Source organism: Acanthochromis polyacanthus, chromosome 7 (assembly GCF_021347895.1).
Source record: "Acanthochromis polyacanthus isolate Apoly-LR-REF ecotype Palm Island chromosome 7, KAUST_Apoly_ChrSc, whole genome shotgun sequence".
In the NCBI taxonomy this organism is placed as follows: Eukaryota; Metazoa; Chordata; class Actinopteri; family Pomacentridae; genus Acanthochromis; species Acanthochromis polyacanthus.
This window is the reverse complement of record NC_067119.1, coordinates 7,822,744-7,830,123: the sequence shown is the minus strand read 5'-3', so window position 1 is coordinate 7,830,123 and position 7,380 is coordinate 7,822,744. Positions and strand designations below refer to the sequence as shown.

At 37.7% G+C, this 7,380-nt stretch overlaps 1 long non-coding RNA gene across 1 annotated transcript in view; it reads left to right on the top strand.

Annotated features, from left to right (window-relative positions):
- The window catches only part of LOC127534798 (uncharacterized), a 30,316-nt gene that overhangs the window by 3,814 nt on the left and 19,122 nt on the right, over nt 1-7,380 (top strand). Inside the window, exon 2 of the long non-coding RNA XR_007943271.1 lies at nt 2,679-2,778. This is a non-coding gene — a long non-coding RNA (uncharacterized LOC127534798). The remainder of the gene's footprint in view (nt 1-2,678; nt 2,779-7,380) is intronic.

Below are 7,380 nucleotides of genomic sequence, written 5' to 3'. Positions count from 1 at the left end.
GAAATCTCATTGAGATTAACCTCTTTTTCAAGGGAGTCCTGACCAAGCTAGGCAGCAGCAAATACAAAACAAATCAACAGTTAAAAGACAATACAGATACCAGCAAAAAATAGTAAAAAGATTATATTTACAAGCAAATTCTGACAGACAAGTGCATGTTGTGGAGTCGGCCTCAAGAACCCGTAGTTTGGATTTAAAAGCACACAAGGAGATTAACTCAGTTGCTTTCAAGTCTTTCTGCAACATACGCCATGCAAAAGGTGCAGAGTAAACAAAAGTTAGATGCTTTGAATAGAAAGTCTGGTTTTGGCGCTGATATCTGATGTTTCTTGCTTGTGACCTTTGATAGCCAAGCAGTATGTAGCCAAAAACACAGGCCGCATTAGAAAGTAAATTCAAATTGTTGCTAGTTTAAGCTGTTATGTTCAGCATAATCCCAGAAGCACTGATTATAAGGTTACAAGCTCAGCAACCACCTGTTTGGAACCACATCCAGGCTGTTTCTGTGGCATTTCATTAAGCTTTTTATCAGGCATCAACATATTGTGTTCCACTGTTAGGTTGACTGTTATGATTCCAGGCACTAGTGAGGAGAATTAGGTTGCAACACACTATTTTAGCTTCAGTTTTAGGATTCAGTGCTTGTTCGTACATACAGGGCCGTGACAAAGTGTTTGACCCTTCTCGATTTCTTCGTTTTTTGAATATTAAATGTTTAAGACCATCAAACAAATTTAAATATTAGACAAAGATAACCCAAGTAAACACAAAATGCAATTATTAAATGACAATTTAGTGTTTTAAGGGAAAAAGCAATCCAAACTGGCCTGGCCCTGTGTGAAAAAGTAATTGCCCCCCTTGTTAAATCATGAATTGAGCACAAAATGAAAGTTTTGAAGTGGCCTAGTAAAAATCTGGACTTGAATCCAATTGAAATGCTGTGATATGTTCTTAAAAAGGCTGTTCAAGCTCGAAAACCTTCCAGTGTTTTGATGAATTAACACAATTCTGCAATGAAGAGTGGAACAAAATAACTCCACATGCATGTAAAAGACTCATTACCAGTTATAGGAAATGCTTGATTTCTGCTGTTGCTGCTAAGGGTGGCCCAACCAGTTATTGGGTTTAGGGGGCAATTACTTAATCTTCTTTACTTAAATCATCATTTAAGAACTGCATTTTGTGTTTGCTTGGGTTGCCTTTGTCAGATATTTACATTTGTTTGATGATCTTAAACATTAAGGTGGGGAAAATATGCCGAAAAAAATAAGACTTTGAGAAGGGGGCAGATACTTTTTCACGGCACTGTACATATCACCTGAACTGCACAAATCTTTGAACTCACTGCAATTCAGTGAAAGGTGGATAGCTCTGAAGTTTTGCTGAATAATTTGAATAAAATATTGAATTTTTCTGACAGATACTGTGATTTTATTTGCGATGTAAACCTTTAAAGACGAGATTTAGTGTAATATTCACCATGTAACCGATTAGAAACGTGTAGTGGAGCATTAGCTTGATGGTGAGGGTGTCATGAATTTGTAAAACCTCCAGGACAATACTTTGGATCGAACGTGCTACAAAATAGTTGAGGTTTTAAATAACCAGTGTTTCAATCTGCTTGAATTCCAGTATTCACCAGATTAAATCAGCCACACTTTATATATCCTAAATTTTAGCCTTTGCAATGTGATATTTGCATTTTTTTCAAAGTGTAATTTTGATTTAAAGCCGATTAATTGTTCAAAACGTATGATTCAATTATTACATTTTTCACAAGGAATAAAAGACGAAGAAGTAGCAACAATAACGCCACATTCTCTTAAAAAAAACACATAAAACATCTGACTTTTTCAAGTAACATTCAGGAGCAATCAAGGGGGATAAGATTCAAAGGAGAAACAAGATCTGAGTTTAATTAAAGAGGATGACTTTCATACCATCATTAAGTCTTTCAGCCAGTTGCTGATTTCTAAGAAGACAGAAATAAACACACTGTCTAATCTTTTCTTGTGACAGTTTTATCTTTAAAAATAAATGAAACTGGAAGACATTCAAGACAGGGTCAGCAAAGAAATCCAGAAATACCTGCATGGCTTCCTGTTGTAGCACAAGGGGCAGTGATTTTTGAGCTTAGATTAAAAAAATCCACTAAAAAAATGAAAAAACTTGACACAAAAATCACATATCACTGTAGCCAATGTAAGTATAGTGGGAAACAAATGCAATAAAAGTAAATAAAAAGTCCAAAAAACTTCAATCCTGTGTTGACTCTCAGCATTGTGCTTCTGTGCGTCGTCTCCGCCTTCGCTTTAGTCCCACCGAGGCTTTCGTAAGCGCATCACACGCTCAGTTTGAAGCAGAAATCCATAACCTCTTTCTTGTACATCTGCCTGACACCGTGGTTCCTCCCTGGAGTGACGGCGGTACAGTGTGGATCAACATGTAGCAGCTGCACAGATGAAATAGCTTGTCTTGTCTGCTCACTTTTTTTCTTTATGTGATGGAGGCGTGTCAGGTCACACATCGGGGTTTTTTGGTAGTTTTTATCCCTTCTCTGCTCAGATTACGATTGAGGGCAGATGAGTAATTAAACAGAACGTAGCCCAGATGTGTTTAATGTGGAAAAACACCTTAATCTGTCCACAACAAAGACTATTTCTGACTCCTACCTCCAGGAGTCACCAGGCCTTTAAAGACGCAGATGTTCTCTCCTCCGTTGACCTGCTGGAGAACCTTCAGCTCATCCTGGGTTGAACTCCGGTGACCTTGTCCCAGGTAGGTCATCGTCACGGTGACGTTGGATTTCTTTGCCTCCCTTTGTGCCTTTATGTTGCTCTAATATGGAGATGTAAGAACAGGAAAGCAACGTAAAGGCTTTAAACGTGTTTAAATGCATGGAAATTGAAACTAAACCCATCAGCTTACCCATTCTTATAGGGTGAACTTGTGTTTTTATTTCAAGTTACATTGTTGGTCCTCACATTTTTGGGTCAATTATTCAACTTAGTCCAGTGTTTGGAATATTTTCCATCAGTTAAAGCGGCTTTATTTGATATAGAATTTAAAAATGTGCATATTGACAATGTTCTAATAATAATAATATGATAATAATGGCTAGTAGTAGCAGTGGTTATAATTATAATTATTATTATTATTATGTTTTTAAATTATTATTATAATTATTTTAGCATTTTTTAAAATAAGTTTATGATCTTAACATTTCTTTTATTTGAGCAGCATTATTACAGTTTCTTTATTTTTGTTATTTTAATGTCCTGTGCAGTTACAGATCCACAGTTAGGATGTTTTTTATTTAGGTTTTATTTTTTTCATTACAAACAATATTTTAGAATCATCCACATGTGCTGATTTTATATGACACACTCTCTTAGAAATATGGTCATATACTTTGGTTATTTGGACCACAATTACAAATTTGAAGGGTGATGCACCTTTTGAACACCGATGTAGGTTTTTCTTTCTCCTTTTTAATTGCTTTATTTGTTAATTTATTTAAATTCATACTATGTGTTGGCGTAATCTGTATAATTCTGTGACTCTCTTGGATTTTCTTCCATAAGCATTCAATAAATAAACTTAGAATTAGGAGATTTTTATCATAAGTGTTTTAAGAAAATTCTAAAATATGGCAGAAGAATGATAAATCTGTCTTAAAAAATCTAACAAAGACTTGATTTTCTTTGTGTATTCTAACTACAATATGTTAAAAAAAAAAAAAACACACCTCACCTGTTTTTTAAGGTGATTTCCTGTTTTTTGAGACGTGACCGAGGAGAAAGATCCTCTCCGTTTGTCGTACAGGTAGGGACAGGACTGACTCAGAGTCCCTCGGATTGAATTTAGACTCGAAGCCTTTGTTGTTGTCGTGATGGCTGGGAGGTAAACGTCACCTTTTCCACGTCTGCCGGGATGAACTGTTGGCTCATCCAGCTGTGAGATTGCAAAAAACAGCTCAAAGATCACACAGAAGTCTGCTTTGTTGGCTTTACGCTGCGTGTATTTTCAGGAGTTGCTCGTGAATATGATTTTTTCGTAAAGGATGGCACAGCTCAGATGTCTGCTGCTGGCTGGTTGTTTCAGCTGTAAAACATGATTTAATACAACAGTTCTTATATATCGGTGCTGCCTGTACTCAGCCTTTCTCTGCTCCCAGTCTGTTTGTACTGCTGTTATTGTTCTTCATAAGAGAACTAACAGGGATTTAGACCCTCCAGACATCGGTAAAGTCAATTATGTTACAGACATGCAGACATCTTTTGACAAGAAATGACTTTTGGGAAAATAAAAGCAATGTGTATATACTCATATTGTTAAAGTACATATGCATCAAATACCTGCTGCTTCTGCTTTACAGTCATATCAACACATTTCAGCACAAAGGTTATTAAATGTAAAAGTCTAAATGATCTGCAGTGTTTGAAACTCAAAAGTCAGCCTCAGTCTGTCTTCTTCTTTCTAATGTGGTGCTAATCACAGAGGATTTTCCTATTTCTGTCCTTTTTGCCGTATGTTTGTGATGGATATCTGGATATATCTGCATTGGATACAGTCTACCACAGACGCTGAGGTTTATTACAAATCTGAAATCTCTCATTCTGTATTCCAGGAAGCTATTGTCTCCCTGATTTGGTCCAATTTGCTTGGAATCAGTTGCAAAATTGCCTGAATCTTGAAGAGCTGCTCTCTGACCCTGCTTTCATTGTCACTGATGACTTTTTGATGTATATTTTTGCAATTTTATGGCGCCGTAATGCACTCTTAATCTTTAAATAAACCATATTTACCTGTAAATTTGTGCTGCCACCAGTGTTGGCTGTTATAAAAGAGATACCTTTATCTGACTGAGTCTTTTCTTGGTTAAAGAAAGGACAAATAATGAAAATAAACAGTTTTTGTGTTGTAAAGTATACATATGAAGAAAGCAAAGGCAAAGCTAACTAAGATTCTACAAGTTTTCTCAACATATTCAGAAATAAACTTGTCCAGCCTTTATAACTCCCACTCTGGCTCTGTACTTTAGTATAAAGATCTCTACCTCCTCATTATTTATGACATTTCTATCTATTTTTCTATAGTTTTTAAAGAATTGTTCTTTTTATAGTGTCTTATTGTTATTGCACAGCCTTGAGGAGAAACAGTCGCTTTGCTTTTCACTGCACAAGCCGTACTTTTTAAAAAGGAAAGAAAAAACACTTGAATTCTCTCGACACAAGCAAGAAATAACTCCAATCTGGAAATAACAGCTAATATAATATTATTTTTCTGATGCATTCTCTTGCAAATATACCAATTACTTTGGTTGTTTGGACCACAATTACAATTTTAAGGGATAACTTTCTCTAAACAGTAGTTTCAGCATGTTTCTTGTTTATTGTAGTTTTTTCTTCTTTTTCTTATTTGCTGATTGATTGGAATTAAGTTGAATATTTGGGTCTAATCTGCATTATTACTCAAGCACTGACAGTCTGTTGGACCCTGAGGGAATGCAAGAAGTCATTTAAGGGCCTAAAAAATCCCATTTCTGAGGGCCTAAACATGTTTAAAAACTGGTCCACACATCAGAATTGGTGAAAAAAGTCATATTTGAGCATAATGTGTGTGGGAAAATGGCTCCATAGTGCCCCCTGCAACAATACTATGGGCAGGGTGTTTCACCTACATCTACAAAATGTGGTAGCCATGTGTAGCTCATCACAGAAAAGCCTCTGGAGCCATACACTAAAACCAACAGGAAGTCCACCATTATGCTTTAACTGTGAGGGGTTTTTTTTTGTTATTTTTGCTCATTTTCAGGGGTTAACCCATCACTGGAGGGTAACTCCAAGAAACCTTATATTAGGCCAGTACATACAACAGGCCGTAGTGATGAAAAATTAACAAAATCTTCCACAAAACTCAAAGGGTGTGGCGATGGCGACCTCCTGAACTTTGATGTTTTGCCATGAAACAGGAAGTGCTCTCCAACTCCCCTGTACATGCTCCAATCTGCCTCAAGCTTTACATCTATAAGCCAATATCCATAAAAAGTCATGGCGTCACCTAGCCTAGCCGCGCTAGACCCATGTTCTGAAGACACAAGGGTCTAGGACCGCTCGACAGGGAGGGAGGCGGGCTAAAAGGTTGTCTTTCAAATCCCTCTGCAGCAATTGGGTAGGTATACAACCAATCAGCGCAACGAATAGGCTGACATAGTTCCTAGAGCGCCGGCGGATTGTGGCTAAGTCCCATTAGCTTCCCAACCAGCAGAGCCAACTGGTATATTAAGGATTTGCCATATCCCGTCGGCATAAGTCCAAATATGTCTTTCTTCTCAATGAAACACTTCAGTGCCGTCCTTTGTTTATCTTTCAAGTTGAATTTTAGCTTCAAATCTTTAAGGGCTGTGGCCAAAGCCGAGTCGAAAGATAACTGTTTATTGTGCGCCGGTTGTTTCTGTCAGAATCGTCGTGCCTCTGTCATCACTTCGTTACGCCCGCCTTCTGACTCTACACTTCATGGTGATTGGTCCGGCCAGTTTTAGGAGAATCCAGCCTCGAGCCTTATGGAGGGTAACTAGACCCACCCTGGCAGAGAATTAAATTCGTTGCCGTGGGTTGTCTAGCGCGGCTAGGCTAGGTGTCACCTGCTGCCAACAAGAAATGACATGTTTTACGCTTTAATGTACTATATCGTTAGCCGCTTGACCATCTTAACCTCAAAAGTGGTGACATAAGCCGTAAGATGTTGACTATGATTCACGGAGAAAATGGTGACTTATCAAACGTCGTGTCTGTGGCGGAGCGGTGAATTTGAATGTCTCAACATGACAACTGAAGTGTTTATATCACAGCTTCACATGATCCATGAGTCATCTATTGGCGCCACCTATTGGTAACAGGAAGTATTAGCCTTACCATTACAAGAAACTTTGTGATATAATCCTTGACATTGGTCAGCTTAGTCTCGACGTACATCACACCTCAACGTTTGCTTGGGTGTGTAAGGGCCCGCTGAATCCAGCTTTAATTCTATATAATTTTAGAACTCCCGAAAGTAGTAGTGTGTTCGTTTTTATCATCTATATTCCACAAATAAACTTAGAATTTGGAGAGTATCACTGCTTATAAATGTCTAAAAAGTACATAAAATATGACAAGATATTGTCTCGTTTCAACATGTAAAAAGTGCATCATCTCTAGCGTTCACGATATTTGTTTAAACCGTTGCTGACCTTGTAGATCTCCACAGTGTCCGGATTCTCGAGGAGCAGCAGTTTGCTCTTTGCTCTAATCAGACTGGCGATGGAGCGGATCATTTTAGCATCTCTGGGTTGAGCTGGAATTTGCTAGAAAAACAAAAAAATCCCCCCAGAAAGTG